At 37.3% G+C, this 19,522-nt stretch overlaps 1 long non-coding RNA gene across 1 annotated transcript; it reads left to right on the top strand.

Moving 5' to 3' along the window:
* LOC120535409 lies at positions 1-6,680 on the top strand. The gene is made up of 2 exons (XR_005634897.1): positions 1-738; positions 6,447-6,680. It is a non-coding gene; the product is annotated as an uncharacterized LOC120535409 (long non-coding RNA).
* Positions 6,681-19,522: the final 12,842 nt, after the last annotated feature.

The raw sequence follows: 19,522 nt of genomic DNA, 5'->3' as shown, positions 1-19,522 counted from the left end.
ATTAAGTATTAAGGGGTGGTTTGCTGTAGTTGAGACAGATTAAAGTATTGGTCTCTAGATGTTTTCAGATATAGATTTATTCTTTAACAAGCTTAGGCAATTACTTTAGGTATTTCTTACAAATTTGCTGTGCAAACAAATAAATCTAGGGACTTTCCTCCAGCACTCTGCGATTTCATTTGCCATTTCATGCCAAGGGTATTTTTATTATTTGTAGCTTGAAAGGAAATGCACTTTCATTTGTAGATATCGCTGAATTAAATCTGTTAGCTGAGAATGATGACAAAGCTACTGCATTATTTATGGTCATAACCCAGCTGGGTATGAGGTTTCTTTTGCTGCAGAGTGTGTGCTCTTGGGGAATTCAAGGAAGAATTTGACTCAGAAATTTGGGCTTGACAATATAATTTATTTATTCTGAAGGAATCCTCTCTACATCTTGAAAGGGATAACTGCATAACACCACATCGTTGAACAGTTATATTAAACAATTTCCAGAGAAGCCAAATTATTAAGACCAGAAATTCTTTACTATTAATAGTTTAAATACTGTTAACAATCAAGCATACAGATGGTCAATGCTGAAGAAGAAGGGAGCAAGTATCAACAGAATATGCTGGATCAAGTCTTCTGAATTAACCTATCCACTCCTACACACCCCATGGTTTCTCACACTGTGTGGGGAAGTCCTGTCTCAGGCGCTAGTGCACATGCACACTTCAGTTACCAGAACTTCAGGTAAGTGCCACAGTTTGGTTTCAGGGTAGGTCTGTACTGAAGAGCTGTGGGTGGGGGAGTGGGGAGGGGTTTGTTCGACACTAAGAAGAGGGACAGATTTTATGTTTTCTCCCTATATTCCCTGGTAACTGTATTATGGTGCTTCATGAAGGCAGTAATTGTATTGTGAGCTGTGTTTTCTGTGGACTGTCTATTATAAGTGGTACATTATTATGAATAAGTACACTGGAGCAAAAATAGAAAAAGTTACCAGGCAAAAATTTGTTTCATATGTCCAGCCAATGTATAACAGAAGAGAGAGGAATCCCTGATGTGGGCTGAATCAGTCAAGGACCCTGAGAAGAGACAGGAGACTTAGAAGTTTTAACACAAGAACACATTTTCAGTAATATGAACAGCAAGCATAAGATAATGAAAATCCATTCAGGGCAATAAGAAGAAAATAAACAGAAAAATCACCCTGGAACCTATACCACAAACAAATGCAGGAAGCAATGTAGCTATGATTACTGAAAAAGATATTTGTCTTTGGTTAATACTTTTTTTGGGTGCTCATAAATTAAAAGAAAGAAAATTACAAATGCTCTCTTCAAGTTTTAGTAGTGTCCATTAATTTTACACTTGTTAATTGTTTAAACTCAAAAGGTTGCTTTGCTATTTGCTAATATGCTGTCTTTATTTACTCCATTTATTAATCTTTGAATATTGTAATCTTTGTTTTAGCTAACTTATTTTAAAATATTTTTATTATTTCTTTTGTATTTTACTACATGCTAGCTGTATTACCCAGCTTCGCCCAGGAAATACTCAAAACTCAGTGGGCCTCAGTTATACTGCCATTGATTAACTGGCTGTATCAGAAGTTCTATGTAACTAAGGACTTTTCTGTGCATACATACATACATACATACATACATATGAGGGTTTCTTGTTTGCTTCAACTTGAAAAGCTTAATGTACTTTACTTATTAGTTGTTCCCTTAAGAAAGTCCACTTGTAATATTCTGCTGCTATTTCCTTTTTTCTGTTTTTGCAAACCTAAACTTTAAATTTAAACCTCTGGCAGTTTGCCACTTACTTTTCTGCTATTTTAGGTCATTCATTGCATTTCAACTTATTAAATCCTAAGAAAAATTGAGGTTTTGACCAGTAGTATTTATATTATACACACACACACACATATACATACTCACCAGTCACTATTGGGTACACCTGTTCAAATGCTTGTTAAAACAAATATCTAATCAGCCAACCACATGACAGCAACTCAATGCATTTAGGCATATAGACATTGTCAAGACAATCTGGTCAAGTTTAAACAAAGGATCAGAATGGGGAAGAAAGGTGGTGACTTTGAAGTAGACATGGTTGTTCATGCTAGACGGGCTGGTCTAAGTATTTCAGAAACTGCTGATCTACTGGGATTTTCATGTAAAATGATCTCTAGGGGGCGGCACGGTGGCACAGTGGTAGCGCTGCTGCCTCGCAGTTAGGGGACCCAGGTTCGCTTCCCGGGTCCTCCCTGTGTGGAGTTTGCATGTTCTCCCTGTGTCTGCGTGGGTTTCCTCTGGGCGCTCCGGTTTCCTCCCACAATCCAAAGACATGCTGGTTAGGTGGATTGGCGATTCTAAATTGGTCCTAGTGTGTGCTTGGTGTGTGGGTGTGTTTGTGTGTGTCCTGTGGTGGGTTGGCACCCTGCCCAGGATTGGTTCCTGCCTTGTGCCCTGTGTTGGCTGGGATTGGCTCCGGCAGACCCCCGTGACCCTGTATTCGGATTCAGGGGGTTAGAACATGGATGGATGGATGATCTCTAGGGTTTACATCGAATGGTATCAAAAAAGGGAAAATATTCAGTGAATGGCAGTCCTTGTTGATGCCAGATGTTAGAGAATTGCCAGACTGGTTTGAGTTGATAGAAAGGTAGTACACAGTAGCACGAATAACTACCTGTTACAACCAAAACATGCAGAATGTCAGGTGGCTCGTTAGGGATGTCTGGAATTACTCCCAGATGTGGCAGAAGCCCAGAGTAGGGCTCTGCAGCTCCCCCTGGTGGCATCCCTGGAAGCCAACAGGGCGGAGCCAACCAATACCAAGTATGATATACCGGTATTATATACATATATATCTCTCTCTCTCTTATTTATATATATATATATATATATATATATAAAATGGCGAGTCACTGGGGCTCCGACCCGGCCAGGACACCTGGAAGGACCGGAAGGTGGCATGTACATTCTCCAGGCCACAAGGGAGCAACCGTCCTGGATCAGAGGAGGACCACGGGAGAAGAGCAAGGAGGCTTACGCCTATTGGGACCCGTGGCCACTGCCAGGGGGCTCCCTGAGTCTCAGAGGGCACGGGACTGATGTACTTCCGCCACACCAGGAAGTGACGTCGGAGGGAGCACCTGGAGCACATCTGGGTGAAAATAAAAGGACCCGCCTTCCTACAGTCTGGGAGCTAGAGTCGGGAGTGGGAGCGGGACGAGGCTCCCGTGGAGAAAGGAAAGGCGGTCCAAGGGACAGAGTGAGAAAGGCCCAGGAGAAGGGTGATTGGGGCAAGAAGCACAGTGTGGTGTGCGGGACTGTTGTGTGTTGGAGAAGAAAATAAACAAATCTTTTATAAAGATGCAGTGTTTGTCTGATGGTGTCCGGGCAAGTCGCACAATATATATATCCTCTTTAATAAAACCCCTGCGTGCATCCAGGTGTCCGTGTGTGTGTCTTCTGGTGAAGTGCGCATGCGCGGGGCCACACGGCACGTGTTCAGTCTCTTCCTGTGCATTCCCTGTGCAGACAGAGAGACACAAACAGATGGGTGCGCGCGAGAGACAGACACACACACACACACAGGCGCGTGAGAGACAGACACAAACACACACAAAGGTGCGCGGAGACAGACACACACACAAAGGCGCGCGTGCGCGCGACAGACACAGACAGACACCCACACACACAGGCGTGCAAGAGAGAGAGAGACAGACAGACACACACACACAGACGAGAGAGACATACACACACAGACACAGAGGTGCGCGCTTAAGAGAGACACACACACACGCGAGAGACAGACACACACACACACATGCAGGCCCGCGAGAGAGAGAGAGACACACACACACACACACAGGCGCGCGAGTGCATTGTTGCAATGTTACATTTCTTGGTTGTTTATTTATTAAGTCGTAAGGCTATAGCGCGAACTCTTGCAGTGTTTTCTCTGTTGTTCAAGGTTTTCTTAGTGTTATTCAGTGTTTTTACATTTAGTTTACTATTACGCTGTGCATTCAATGGTATTATTAACTATATTTGTGCTTAAAAACGTAAAATATATATATTTACATACAGTTCATACAGTCTGGAACGGATTAATTGCATTTACATACAATCCTATGGGGGAAATTACTTCGGTTTACGACCAAATCGGGTTACAACCAGAGTTTTGGATGGATGGAACACCGCCCCTCCCTCTGTTACTCCGCAGACCCCTTCTCCTGTTGTCCATTGTGTGGTCAATGCACACAACGATTAGAAGGGCCACAGAGATAATATCTGAACTGGTGTACTGCTTCTACTACAATCAGCAGCTTCCACTATGTCACTCTTATTATGCTTAGGATAGATGAGAGACTGAATATAACAGGCCACTGCATACCACAGGATCAGTAGAACACCAGTACCATCAACGCCAGAATCATTATCTATAAGAAGTGGTAGATAAGCCTAAGAGTGATCTTGAACCTTTTGAATACTTCCTGTCCATACTGTATATGCTTCACTGAAAATTCTATCCTGGCACAGTAGCCTATGAAAGCATGCTTTAAAACCAGCAAAATTACTATGAAACTGCAATAACTTATCCCAGGCACTAATCCCACGCAGTACCAACATTCCATTGCAAGTCATTCCTATAATGCAAATCCACCACCCAATTCACTACACAGAAAATCAATGGCTTTGTCATTTTTCTTCCCTGGATATTTTTTATACTAACCTGGCAGCTACCCTTCCCTCTGAACTGTTAACTACACTTACTGTAACTTATAATGGTTACCCACAAAAATAAAAAAAATTGCAAATTATAGTAAAGAGAAATCCTCCTTTGGGTTTATCAAATGCTTTTTCTGCATCTGTAGCTAGCAAGATCTCTGGAAGATCAAGAACTGAAAGGGTACATAGTACACTAAACAGTCAAGGGAGATCGAACAATAGAGGTCTGCATTCATCAAATCCAGTATGGTAAAATGATATTACTGGAGGGAATACTGTATTTTCTCTATTCTAAAATGTCCAGCAATATCTTAACATCATTATTTAATACCAAAATTGGCCTGTAAGATTTGCATTTAAGAGTTGTCGTCTTCTTCTTTGCAAAGTCCCTATGTGATGCCATGTGTAGAGTGTGGGGTAGCATGGAACATTCTCTGGCTTCCTCAAACATGGCTAGCATTAACGGAACTACATTAACAGTTAATATATTATAAAATTCAACTGGACCAGTAGGTTTGCTGTCTCACAAAAAAATGTACAAGTTCTTGAATTTCATCTAGCAGAACATCAAGTTGCAACAGTTAACTTATTGGGAAAATTGTTTCAAAAATGAATTTGTTTTTTGTGAGATTCTTTTTAAATGGTACTGTGATGTTTATAGAGAATTAACAATAGTCTTTAAATATTAGTTTTTACTTTATGGTAACTAACGTTCTTTCCTACTGCATTATTAACCACTTTAACTGCATTCTGCACATCCTATTTATGTACTGTATTTATTAATAAAGAGTAAAATTCTGTGAACAAAAAAATAGAACATTGAACTCTGTTCTCAATCACACTTGTTATTCATATAGCATGTTATTAGGTGAATTCGCAGCATATTCTTTATTATCCATAGAAATCTCAGCAACCGGTTCTGATGACCTTCTAATTTGTAACTTATTTATATGCGAGACATTTGAAACTATTTGCCTTCTTAACTATGCTTTAAGTGTCTCCTAAAGTGTTCTCATAAATACAGTATTCTGGAGTTGCATTGACCGCTATTAAAAAATCACTCTGAGAAGAAATTAATTAAATGTCTTTGTCCACTAATATTAATAGGTTTAATAGCCAGTGATAAGTTGCATCAGTAGTGTATTGTGATTTCAATTTTAAAAATAAGGAGCATGATCCAACATGATAATCACAATATGTTCACATGGTTTAATAAAGCACAAAAAAATGTATACAAATACTAAGCCTCTCCTGTGCTACTGAAGAAAGAAATAATGCCTCAAAAGTGTACAGAGACATCTATAGGGTGTTCCAGATCTACAGTAATTATGCAATTTTCATTATGCTATAACTTATTAACTTAATTACGTAGAAAATCACCCAAAAAATCCCGGACCATTGAGAAGTGTGAGAACTGACGACATGAAGAATCGTCTTCGCACCGAACTGGAATTGTCCCAGCATAAATCAAAGTCATCCAGACGATCTGGATCTGCATAATTAGATCTGGACCACCCTGTATAGGTCTGAAAAGTCAAAATGTTAATTGAAATGTAAGATTATTGCAACATTTGTACATGTGGAAGGTATTCATTTCATATTGTCAAACATACATGCTTAGTGAGTGTCCAATGGGTTCTTGGAAGTAAGCTGTGCGTGGGAGATTAAGTGATTTGCATAGTCTCTAATCTTGGTTTTTTCCCCCACCTTTAGAATGGAGAAGGACACAACAGAAAACTTGTGATGGCACTTCCACCCCACCTCTGGAAGACCTGCATCTTTTAGTCAATCCACTACTAAACAGCTCTGCCACTGGAAGTCTCAGTTCACTCTAAAACCTGCTACTAAAGAGGAGAGACCTACCTGAATGAAACCTTGCCAAATTTTTTTTTGAATTGCAATTTATCATAAAATTAAACAGGGAGCTCTTTTGGGAAACCAAAACTTTATCTGCTTCATGTATCTTACTCCACACTGTCTAGGTTAGATTTTAACATATAATGAAAACCCCATGCCTTTATAAGCTTATGAGAACTATCAGAAATGATCACTAGAAACTTTTAGGTGTATACAATTTCGCTGTATATAATCGATTGTTATTTTCTTACCTTCATTTCAGTTCCCCACCTTCAAAATACAGCAACGTTAATAATACAGTACTATCACCCTACTAGATAGAAAATGATTGCTCTGTGAATCAGAATTTTAACTGCTTAGATCTTCTTGTTTTAAGTAAAACAAAACAATTAACCACTCCAATCTCTTTTCATCTACAATTAATCCCTGCTATTTAAATGTGCTTCATCTTGAGTAGCACAATTAGCTGCCCAGTAAAATATACCCGATTTCAAGGGACTGAGGTGTGAAAAACTTTTTCCTTTTAGTTTCATGGTCGAGACCTTTAATATTTCACCTTAAAAATGTTAATGTATAAACAGTATAATTTTAATTTTTTTTTTTTTGATTTACTACACAGGAGAGAAGAGGTTTTTTTCTGAAAATGAAAAATTCTACACTTTTTACTGCCCAGCCCTACAACTAATAAACAATATTACAATTAGAAAACAGCCATTGCATTTGAGAATATCATTTGCTTGTTCTCTCTCTCTCCAACCCATACCAAGTCTTGCCTCTGGGTAAGATCAAACATCTTAAATTCTTGGCCTTCTCATATGTAAAGCATGATACCATGCCCACAACACAGTTTCCTCATTAACAACAGTGACTAATAAGTTACTACAGATAACATTATATTGTAACTTTTCTAAATACTCCTGATAGGACAGTCAAAAGACAGGATTAAAAAAAAGAAAGTGAAACAGTTAAGACATAAATAAAACAGTGTGACATAAAATAATAATAATAAAAAAATAGCAGTAGCAAATAAAAAATGCTAAATTATTTCTAGTAAGTAACAAAATTAGCTTATAGTTTGCCAGTGAGACTGAAAACACTGGGGTATGAAAAAAAATAAAACAAAAGAAACAGAACAACAAATACAGAAATAAATATAAATACAAACTAGTAATGTTTTGTTGGAGTTAAGCTAAAATAAACTAAACTACAACAACCTGAACTTATAAACAATTCATATTATTGTATTGCTTGACTTCACTCAAACATTCAAATTCTACAGTACTGTATGTTCCATTCTACTGCTCATGTTAAGCTGAACAAATTGATACTTGCAAAAATGTAATACAGGGTGAACCAAAAAGAAGTACCGCATTTCAGATATTTATTCTACAAAAATGCTACAAGATAATAAATAAATTTCATTATGACACAAGGAAGTATATACAAAATTGATTTTTTTCCCCCACTGTGTTTTAAAAATGATGTCGTCAAGGTGGTGGCCATCATTAGCGAGACACTCTTCAAGACGATTTATGAAAGCTCACATGACTCATTCGGCCATTTCAAGGGGAACAGCGGCGATTTCATGGCGAATAGCGTCCTTGAGTACTTCAAGATTTTGAGGTCAGTGTGTGTATACCTTCAGGTTGAGATAGCCCCACAAGAAGAAATCCCAAGGAACAAGATCAGGCGAAAGTGAAGGCCACCCAACATCGTCGGTAGGGAGCTTTCCTGGAAATATCTCCCACAAACCTTGCCTGAATCTCTGCACCTTATGAGCTGTTGCTCCATCCTGCTGAAACAAGGCATCCACCGCATCCATTTCTTCCAGTTGGGGCTGAAAAAAGTTCTCTAGCATTTCAATGGAACATTCTAAAGTGATGGGGACTATTGCTCCCCCCTCTTCAAAAAAGTAAGGGCTTACAATGCCAAATTCTGTAACGGTGCACCAAACTGTAACACACTCACTGTGCATGGGTCTCTGATGATGTTCACGAGGGTTGGTTTCAGCCCAATAGCTAAAGTTTTGTTTATTTATGCAACCATTCAAATGGAAATGTGCCTTGTCGCAACACAGGACAATGGCATCCCGATGAATGGTTTGCAGAATGTTCACACACAACTCTCTATGGCTCTCCCAGTCTTTCTCAATGAGTTCCTGCACTACAATCATTTTGTTTGGATGGAAAATTAAGGTCCTCATACAAAATCCTCCTCAAAGACGTGTTGGAAATGCCCTAGGCAGAAGCATGTTTGTGCGCTAAACGTCTAGAAGACTACAAAATTGATGCCCTCACAGCTTGGTTGTTTTTGCCATTTGTAGAGTCCAAGGACAGCCTGGAAATTATCTGTTGTACCTGTCTGTCTAAATTTAGCCACGCACTGAAAAACTGTTTTCCAATTTGGGACGTCACCGTTAGGAGGAATGCTGAAGCGCGTTTGGAAGGTGTGTGGCGTGGTGATGATGGATTTGAAGTTTTTAAAGAACACTTTGACAGTGAAAGCATGGTGCGCACCAGACCAAGGCATGTTACCGACTGAAAACTACAAAGGATCTCCTATCAACAGGACCCCCACTCCTACCCATTTGGCCGACTATACCTTGTGCAATAAGAAATATGGTACTTCATTTTGGCTCACCCTGTATAATAATGTTATACTAATGGTAAGCCAGCAAGTACAATAAAGTAGCCATAAAAAGGTATAAGCTTGGATAAATACAATAAGTGACAGAAATAGATAATTCAAAAATTGTATTGCGAAAACAGTTAAACTACAGAAAACTTCAGCAACACTTTACAGATAAAGTATTAGTTATATTGATCACTATATGTTTACTTGATTCTGACAATTCCCTTGCATTTGATTAAAAGTCACAGCCTACTGCAGCTGAATAATTTGCACTTTCTGATCCAGTTCATTTCATAATCAAATCCTGTTGTGTGAGTTTTGACTTCAAGCAGCACCATCAGGTCAGCTGGGGTAAAAACGACCTTCTCTTATACTTGTGCCTTGGAACCTTTATTTAACAGGGTTATAAATAGTCCTCTCTAGTGCAGATGCCACTGAAAAATAAACAACATATTTAATGGTTGTTAAGGTGAATCTCTCTCCCCACTCTCTTTTGCATGGAATAACAATTATTCTCTCAATGTTTGCAAAACCTTCTGAAAGCCCATGGAAAAAAGTTTGGTCTTGGTCATTGTCAGGCTGGATTCAACCTCTCTACGATGGCAGTCCTTGATTTTAATTCTAGTTTCCAAGTTTTCTGTTTGCAAAGCTCTTCATAAACATCCTCACAAAAAAAAAACAGTGGAAGAAAAAGCAGTTCACACAAAAACAGTATAATGAAGGCTGTGATCTGCTTAATTACTGAAGTTGTAGTAGCAACTCATTCAGAATAACCTATATGTGGCAGAGCTCCCATTGTGTATCAAGGCAGAGGAAAGAGAAACAAGAAGTAAGAAATCTGCTTAAAAGAATATACAACTATGTCTTCTGGTTTAAGCAGGCTAATAATCAAGTTGATAGAGAATTTGAATAATATTCAGCAGGAATTAAAGAGCAAAAAGATATATTCAGATAAATGTTACAAATGTACGGTGGATAAACTGAATTATAATATTGACATTTAAAATTGAAATCAGAATGAAATGAGCAAAATGACAAATGAATTTGTTTGATGCCCAACTTGAAGAAATGAAATACATGTTAATATCATGTGATAAATGGTTGGAACAAATAATGCCTTCTATGAGGGAATCCCTTAGAAAACAAAGTAAATCCATTTGGAATAAACTAATAGAAATGAAAAACACAGCAAGAGGGAAAAAAAAGTATGACTTTTTGGGTATACCAGAGGGTCTGAAGCCTGAATTTTGAAATCTTACAAATTCCATGTCAGATTATTTATTACAGTTTAGATAATTTCCAAGAAACCATAAGTTAAAATAGCATATTACTAACAATGCCATTACTTAATGACCAATGATGCGAGAGACACAGAGAGAGAAAGAGAAAGACAGAAAATGGTGCCCTTCCACAGCTGAACTGGTAAGACTAGTAAAGTGCAAGGTTTCCACATTGCCACTTGGGCCTTGGTCAAACTGGTATAGTTGCTTGCTGTTTGATGAAATCTTATCAGTCTTTAATTTTAATTGTCTGTTGAAACAGTTTTTTTTTTTTTTTAAGATTTAAATTGATTGTATTTAGGAAGTATGAATAAAATGAAGCAACAACCAACAACAGGGAGACTTAGACACCTGCTTCTGCATCTGTGAAGTTCATCTGCCCACACAAGATAACACTTTTTCAAAGAAAAGCACTTTTAGGAAATCAAAAAAAGATTAGTGTGGTTTCCATGGCAATGCGGCTCTAACACTAGCACCCTCCTCACTCCCCCTGGGAGGGTCATGGGCTGGCCTCATGACAAGAGATGCTGTTTCCTGTAAGAGACGATACAGATTAAAACAATTTAAAAAACAAAAAAGATCTAAAAACAAATCGTGCAATTCACACACTGGAGGAAAAAAAGAGTATGAATGGCAGCAGATATTATTCCATTGGCACATATTTGCTCCAAGCACATGGCTGATGCTAGCTGAAATATCCCTGCTGCTGGCATATTAAGACAGTCAAAAAGTCACTTCAAACAGGTCCACACTAAAGAGGAGTGTTTGGGTTAAGAAGATGTAGTGTGCCACGATACCAAAACATTTTGCGATAAGATTCACCTTAAAGACACACAAAAAATAAAGACTAGGTGAATTTTAAGCAGCTTCTAATATAGTGGAGTATGCCCAAAATGTAACTAATTTATAGCTCCTAAGACATGCACCTTGCTACACTTAAACAATGCAGCTCACATAAAATAGAATAAACAGTACAGTTAAGTGCAATTAAGGTGTAGATCACATTCCATTATGATTTTATAACATCACATTCATTTCCAAATTGCTTAACCCATTACAGTCTCATGAGGGGCTGAAGCCACTAACAAAAGGGAAGGAATTTATTATGGGTGTCAGAGCTAGTGCTCATTCATACTGAGCAAGTTTACAGTTTCCAATCAGCAAAACACAAATCATTTAGGGGATATCTGGAGAAATACCAGACACATGGAAAACGTGCAAACTTCAAACAAACAGTAATGGGGCTGGGATTTGAGCCCAAGTTTCTTGAAAAGTGAAGTAGCACTATTCATAATAAGTCTACCTCACTGCAAAGCTGTGTTGTACTCTAAGCAGTATAAAGTTAACTTATGATAGTCCTAAAGTTCTAAGACTAAAACTGCACCCAATCATGATAGTCTGAAAGAAATTTTATTTCTTTGATAACATTACTTTGTTTTTCCTTGCCCAGTGTCAATGTTTTGCTTTACATAGCCTAATATACTGCCTGCTAATACTGCTGCCAAGTTTGCATTTTCGACCCCTTTCAAATGTCCATACATTCATATTATGAAACATTTTTCATTCACAGGATTGTGGCAGCCAGAGTTTAAGCTGAAACTAGTTATATAACTTAAAAGGCAGCAATGGTCAAATCTGTTGCTGTTCTTTTCATGTGTCAGAACCCTGGTTATTGTTGTTCGGTTCTGATCTTCTTCCTAACATACTGTATCATTGTGTATGACAGTGGTTCTCAACCTGTGGGGTGGGCCCCCCTAGGGGGGCACAAAGTAACAAAAAGGGGGGACACGAAGATGTGAAAAAAAGAAAACAAGAATCAAAGATATGAAAAAAACATCTGTTGAAACCAAAACAAATTACTTTAAACTACATTCTGATACTAGAATAAATATAGTTAGATAAATGTCAATAAAAGTTAAGTAGGTATAATAAAATATGCATCTACATTTCAAAAAAATGTTGGGGGGGGGCGCGATTAAAACTGTTATGAAAACTCGGGTCGCAAATACTTAAAGGTTGAGAAATGCTGGTGTATGACAAGACTTTTTGGAGACTGTACCATCCTTCTATCCTTTTCTGATACATAATTCCATTTTCTCGAGTAATATTAGAACTGGTATATCCAGCATGTCATAATTAAATCTGCAGGCAATCTAAATGGAGCACAGAACCCAAAAGGATGATTATTCTGACTGTTGAATCACACATTAGCCAGAAGCTAGTTATCCTGACATTATGTTTTGAAAAACGAAATATACACAAAAGGAAAAACTCTCTCTTGTACACACACACACACACGAAACACAGAAAACACCAAATCCCAGAACCAAATTAGGCTCAAGTGTTGCATATACCCTGCCTATAGTACATAATTCAAACTGAATTTAGGGTGTCTGCTGTGTTACCTTTCTTTGTACAACTGGCACGGCAGAAAAAAAAAAAAAAGAAAAAATGCTAGGTTACTTCACTTTAAAAATGTTGGTTGACTGGGAGACATACTATGATAGGCCTGCATTCAGTTTAGGTTAAGACTGTCCTATTGATCATTAAATTAAGTTACGTAACCAACACTATTATATACTGCTATGTCTTTCATGTATTAGTCACACTTCACCTTACAATTATGTATGCTTTTTAAAAAAAGCACACATACATGAAATCTGACTAACATCTAAAAACTGTACACAAAAAATGTAAATAATTAAAATAGCAACAATAAGAAATTTAGAGAGACAGTTGTTCTGCAAGGTTAATATACTACTTAAAATGCTCCAACCAACTAAGAGCATAATAAAACCACAAGATGTATATTAGCACAAATGATAATTACTGATACCTGAAATTTCTTTAACATTATTTGATTTACTTTACAAAATAAAAGGTAATGTTGTGCAATGTATCTGTCTATGTACAGTATAACTTGGCTTCAAAAAGTGTACAATTATTTCATAACCTTTCCAAAGAATTTGCTGTGCTCTTCTCTTTTATTCTGGATAAAATTTGCAAACAGTACTTTATAGCTCACCTTTTTTTCTCTCATTGAAGTGTCACTTTTGATTGTTAGTGTTGATTGCACCCTTTATGAGGAGATTAATAAAACTTGAATTATGAAATTCTACTCATTTACTAAAATGTATGAAAAAAGTTTATTTTCTAAAATAAAATAAATAAGTACATTTTATATTTTTTCTTGAGTAGAATGTTCTGCTAATGTTCAAGCCCATGCCAAACTTTGTCATGTATATACAGTATGTAGCACAAAGAAAGCACATTACTTGCATGTCTCTTATAGACTGATAACAGTAGCAACAGACTAAGAATATGACATCATAAATTAAATACAAACAATATACATAAGAACATTCATCAATATGCTCACATAATTGACATTGTGAGAGGATGTTCAACGGTTTTATAATTTGAAGGTAAACGGCTCTGTACCATTTCACATAATGAAGTATCTTTACAGGAAGGTCAAGGTCTATAGCATTGATTGTCCGCCTTAAGACAGGATGTGTTAAATATATTCCGGGTGAAAGTGAACTATGTGACAGTAATATTTTGTGCGGACTTCATCACAAAATTGGGTAAGAAGGTGAATGTATTATTGTAAAGTTTCCCCAAGTGAATAACCTGATAAGGGCATTTCTCAGGATATCATTCCCCTTTTGTTAGGTAAAGTATACCAACTCTATGGACCTGGGTTTAGTTTGTAGGCAGATCACTGTCTGTTTTAAGTTTGCTGGTTTTCTTTGCGTGCACAAGCTTTTTCTTTTTTTATGGTGTTCTCAGAATATATTAACTGGCAGCTCTAAATTGGCCTGGTAAAGGTGACTTGTCTGTTGATGCAGACATGCTATGATCTGGGATGGACTTCATGCTGTCCATGGTTGGTACTTGGCCAGTTCTCTGAAGTTCCCTGGGTAAGCTCATGGCCCTGCAACCATTAGCTAGATTAAACAGGGTTTGGAAATAAGTTGATAACACAAGGGTAAATGTAAAATTGGTACATTATTACTCAAAAGCCCAAAAAACACACAAAAAAAATCAAGACAGAGAAATAATCAATAGTATAAAGATCTAAATTTGACTCCTGGAACAGAAGCAGCTTCAAAAACTCACTATAGATGAAAATTTTTGAATGTGCATTTCAGAAGCTTGCTAGGTATTCCACCATATGCACATGCCAAAGATGTAAAAGAATGAACTGATGACCTTCAGAAGGTCTTTGGCATTTTATAATTGGGTATTTCTAGAAGTGAAGGCTTTTATAGTACTATGTCAAGCCTTTTATGGGAATATTTTACTTGGTCCCAGCAGTTAGTCAAAAATGTTATCACTGCATTGGAAGTCCTTGAAGAGGAAAACAAAAGAAAAAAATGTTTTCCAATAGAAAGTTATTAAAAAACCATGACAAAGAACTTCCACCTTGTTTTTCTAATGGTAGCACTTCATGGAATTAGCCAAAAATATTGTACAATACATCATCTGGTTACACTTAGTGTCTATGGATTTAATTTTCAATATCTCACTTACACATAAAGTAATAGAAAATGAACAGGCATGACTCAAACTGTAAAATGGGTGCAATCACTGAGCCAGATCGTGATGAACTAGTTGCTCATAACTCTGACAGGTGTCTTTTCAGAGGAGTGGTTTTGCTGATGCAGCATCAGCTGCTGTGTCATTAGTTTTTATCAGTTACCCATGGTTTTTCTTAATGCTGCACCTCGATCATTTTAGAAAAACGGCCTTGTCTCTCTTTGTTCTTGATTGCCTACTTTGTGAGCTAAGAGGTGGTGAATAAGAGGGCTAGATGCCTTCATTGTACAGAAGATAAAAATACACCATGCAATTTGACCTCGAAAAGTCCCCTTTGGTCTGACTATATCACAAGGCACAAGTCCTTTTTTCACAGGGGATGTTGAACTGAATAAGTGGGCGTAACATTAGAACGGATTCGGTAATCACTGGTAAGAAAGGCTTTCGAGTAGGCAGTGGGTGAGAACTGCACCCTGGCAGTTATCTGTAGATCTGCTGATCTCTGCTTCAAAATCTGAGGGGAAAAATTAAGGTATTTAAAAGAACTCTTTGACAGATGAGCCTTACTTGAAAAAGATGAGCAAGAATCAGAATTCATGGTTTGTGTTGTTAATGGACCCCCTACTTGAGCATCTGTCTCTCTCAGACTTGTGTTTGTGTCTCTTGATTGAACAGCAAATCTGTGTGTGTGGCTATGTGGTTTGGTAATTAAGGAGTTAGGCTTGAAAGTACAAAGTCATAGGTTTAAATCTCAATGCTGAATCCTAAAATAACACTACAAAAAAAAAAAAAATATCAAGCAATATTTTTTTCTTGTGGGTGCCATAAAAGAATTAATATTTATATCACTGTCAGCGTTATATGAAAGAAATTATATTACACATACAGTGCATCCAGAAAGTATTCACAGCGCATCACTTTTTCCACATTTTGTTATGTTACAGCCTTATTCCAAAATGGATTAGATTCATTTTTTCCCTCAGAATTCTACACACAACGTGAAAAAAGTTTACTTGAGATTTTTGCAAATTTATTAAAAATAAAAAAATTGAGAAAGCACATGTACATAAGTATTCACAGTCTTTGCCATGAAGCTCAAAATTGAGCTCAGGTGCATCCTGTTTCCCCTGATCATCCTTGAGATGTTTCTGCAGCTTCATTGGAGTCCACCTGTGGTACATTCAGTTGATTGGACATGATATGGAAAGGCACACACCTGTCTATATAAGGTCCCACAGTTGACAGTTCATGTCAGAGCACAAACCAAGCATGAAGTTAAAGGAATTGTCTGTAGACCTCCCAGACAGGATTGTCTCGAGGCACAAATCTGGGGAAGGTTACAGAAAAATTTCTGCTGCTTTGAAGGTCCCAATAAGCACAGTGGCCTCCATCATCCGTAAGTGGAAGAGTTCGAAACCACCAGGACTCTTCCTAGAGCTGGCTGTCCATCTAAAAACTGAGTGATCCGGGGAGAAGGACCTTAGTCAGGGAGGTGACCAAGAACACTGGTCACTCTGTCAGAGCTCCAGAGGTCCTCTGTGGAGAGAGGAGAACCTTCCAGAAGGACAACCATCTCTGCAGCAATCCACTAATTAGGCCTGTATGGTAGGGTGGCCAGACGGAAGCCACTCCTTAGTAAAAGGCACATGGCAGCCCGCCTGGAGTTTGCCAAAAGACACCTGAAGGACTCTCAGACCATGAGAAACAAAATTCTCTGGTCTGATGAGACAAAGATTGAACTCTTTGGTGTGAATGTCAGGCATCATGTTTGGAGGAAACCAGGCACCGCTCATCACCAGGCCAATACCATCCCTACAGTGAAGCATGGTGGTGGCAGCATCATGATGTGGGGATGTTTTTCAGCGGCAGGAACTGGGAGACTAGTCAGGATAAAGGGAAAGATGACTGCAGCAATGTACAGAGACATCCTGGATGAAAACCTGCTCCAGAGCGCTCTTGACCTCAGACTGGGGCGACGGTTCATCTTTCAGCAGGAGAACGACCCTAAGCACACAGCCAAAATATCAAAGGAGTGGCTTCAGGACAACTCTGTGAACATCCTTGAGTGGCCCAGCCAGAGCCCAGACTTGAATCCGATTGAACATCTCTGACGAAATCTTAAAATGGCTGCGCACCGACGCTTCCCATCTAACCTGATGGAGCTTGAGAGGTGTTGCAAAGAAGAATGAGCGAAACTGGCCAAGGATAGGTGTGCCAAGCTTGTGGCATCATATTCAAAAAGACTTGAGGCTGTAATTGCTGCCAAAGGTGCATCGACAAAGTATTGAGCAAAGGCTGTGAATACTTATGTACATGTGATTTCTGTTTTTTTTTATTTTTAATAAATTTGCAAAAACCTCAAGTAAACTTTTTCACGTTGTCATTATGGGGTGTTGTGTGTAGAATTCTGAGGAAAAAAATGAATTTAATCCATTTTGGAATAAGGCTGCAACATAACAGAATGTGGAAAAAGTGATGCGCTGTGAATACTTTCCGGATCCACTGTACATTCCATCCAAAGCAACAAACTACAGAATGCTATAAGCAACTGGAATATATGGCAAATAATTAAAACAAAACTGCAAATATGAATATTACCTGTCCACTGCACTCTCTCACCTAATTGTTACTTATTTCAATGTATAAATCCATTTACTAACCTATATATCCAGTTCCTCTCCCAGATGCAGTTGGTGCAAGGTAGTATTCAATTTATCTTTACACAATGCTTCTGATGTGAGGCTCACTAACTTCAACACATTTACAGCACAAAACAGTAAGTAGAAACACACAGACATATGTAACCATATCACTGCCTGTGGTCACTACCAGATTTCTTCTGTTCAAAAATCGTTATTACAAGCAGCTTACACAATACTCTAAGTTCCATCTGTAACTAGTAAAAAAAAAAAAATCCACTTGCCCCCACAAGCACCAGCATTATAGCCATTTTTTTTTTTTATCTAAATCACTTCACCAGTAATCTCTCAATTGTATATTGCTATCTTTTGGACTGAAACTAGCAACTTTTATCTCTGCATTCATCATACATACATACATACATACATACATATATATATATATATATATATATATATATATACTAGTAGAATACCAGCGCAGCTGAGAAGTAGTGTGTTAAAGAAGTTATGAAAAGAAAAGCAAACATTTTAAATATAACGTAAGATGATTGTTAATGTAATTGTTTTGTCATTGATATGAGTGTTGTTGTCATATCTATCTATTTATATATATATATATATATATATATATATATATATAGCAAAATACCTGCGATTGGCAGCGGAGAAGTAAAAAGAAAAGGAAACATTTTAATAATAACGTAACATGATTGACAATGTAATTGTTTTGTAATTGTCATGAGTGTTGCTGGCATATATATATATATATATATATATATATATATATATATATATATATATAAACATCTATACACATATATATATACAGTTATATATATATACATATACACACATACATATATATACATATACATATATATACACATACTGTATATATACACACACACATATATACATACTGTATATACAACATATACATATCTACATATATACTGTATATACACATATATATACAAATCTACATATATATATATTAGGGTGGGACTCGATTAAAAAATTAATCCAATTAATTAGAGGCTGTGTAAGAATTAATCTTGATTAATCGTATGTAATCGCACGTAAATTTGCCCCAAATCGCAAATGTTTTTTTTTTATTTAAAACGGTTTTAGTGGGCGACAGAATCAAATAATAGACATGGACATGAATATTGTAAACTGAAGCTGTTTTAATTTCTGAAAAAAAGCTTTTAAACTGCATTTGAATTCAAAACAGAAACAAAAATATCATCCCTGGTTAAAATTGGGCAGACTTAAAAATAAAGTGGTAGTTTAAGTACTTTAAGTACATTTTCAGAATAGTATTGTCTTTAAATAATAATAACCAAAATTTCACCATAAAGTGCAGTTTTCTTCTTAAAAAATAAGTCAGAAACATAAAAGGTAATTTGACCAGCTTACTCTTTAAACTCTGAGTAACATTAGCCAAAATTATTTTGTACATTAGGCTAAAACAGTGTGATCATTGAACATTTTGTAATTAGATGTATTTAGAATTACTAACGGTCACGGAAGTCCAATGATCCCCAGTAAGAGCCACAAAGTCAGCTTTCTGTAATGCATCTAATTTTGCTTGCTTTTCAGTGAGCACAAAACCATGCTTTTATCAAGGCTTCGCTCGGGTAGTCGAAATGATCAGTCGTAGGAACGCGCTTTATTCCGACTCTAACATTTTTGTAGCTGTGATGTGTGCATCAGTGTAATGGATGTACCAGGAAATCATGCATTGACAAAAGTTCCCGCTTGCTTGGAATTGAAAGTGTGATTAAATCGTTATTTTTAACGCGTTATGGAGTACATGCATCGAAGCTTCTCAACT

This window comes from Polypterus senegalus, chromosome 1 (assembly GCF_016835505.1).
Source record: "Polypterus senegalus isolate Bchr_013 chromosome 1, ASM1683550v1, whole genome shotgun sequence".
NCBI lineage: Eukaryota > Metazoa > Chordata > Cladistia > Polypteriformes > Polypteridae > Polypterus > Polypterus senegalus.
The sequence above is the reverse complement of the archived record's forward strand: the minus strand, read 5'-3'. Positions and strand labels throughout refer to the sequence as shown.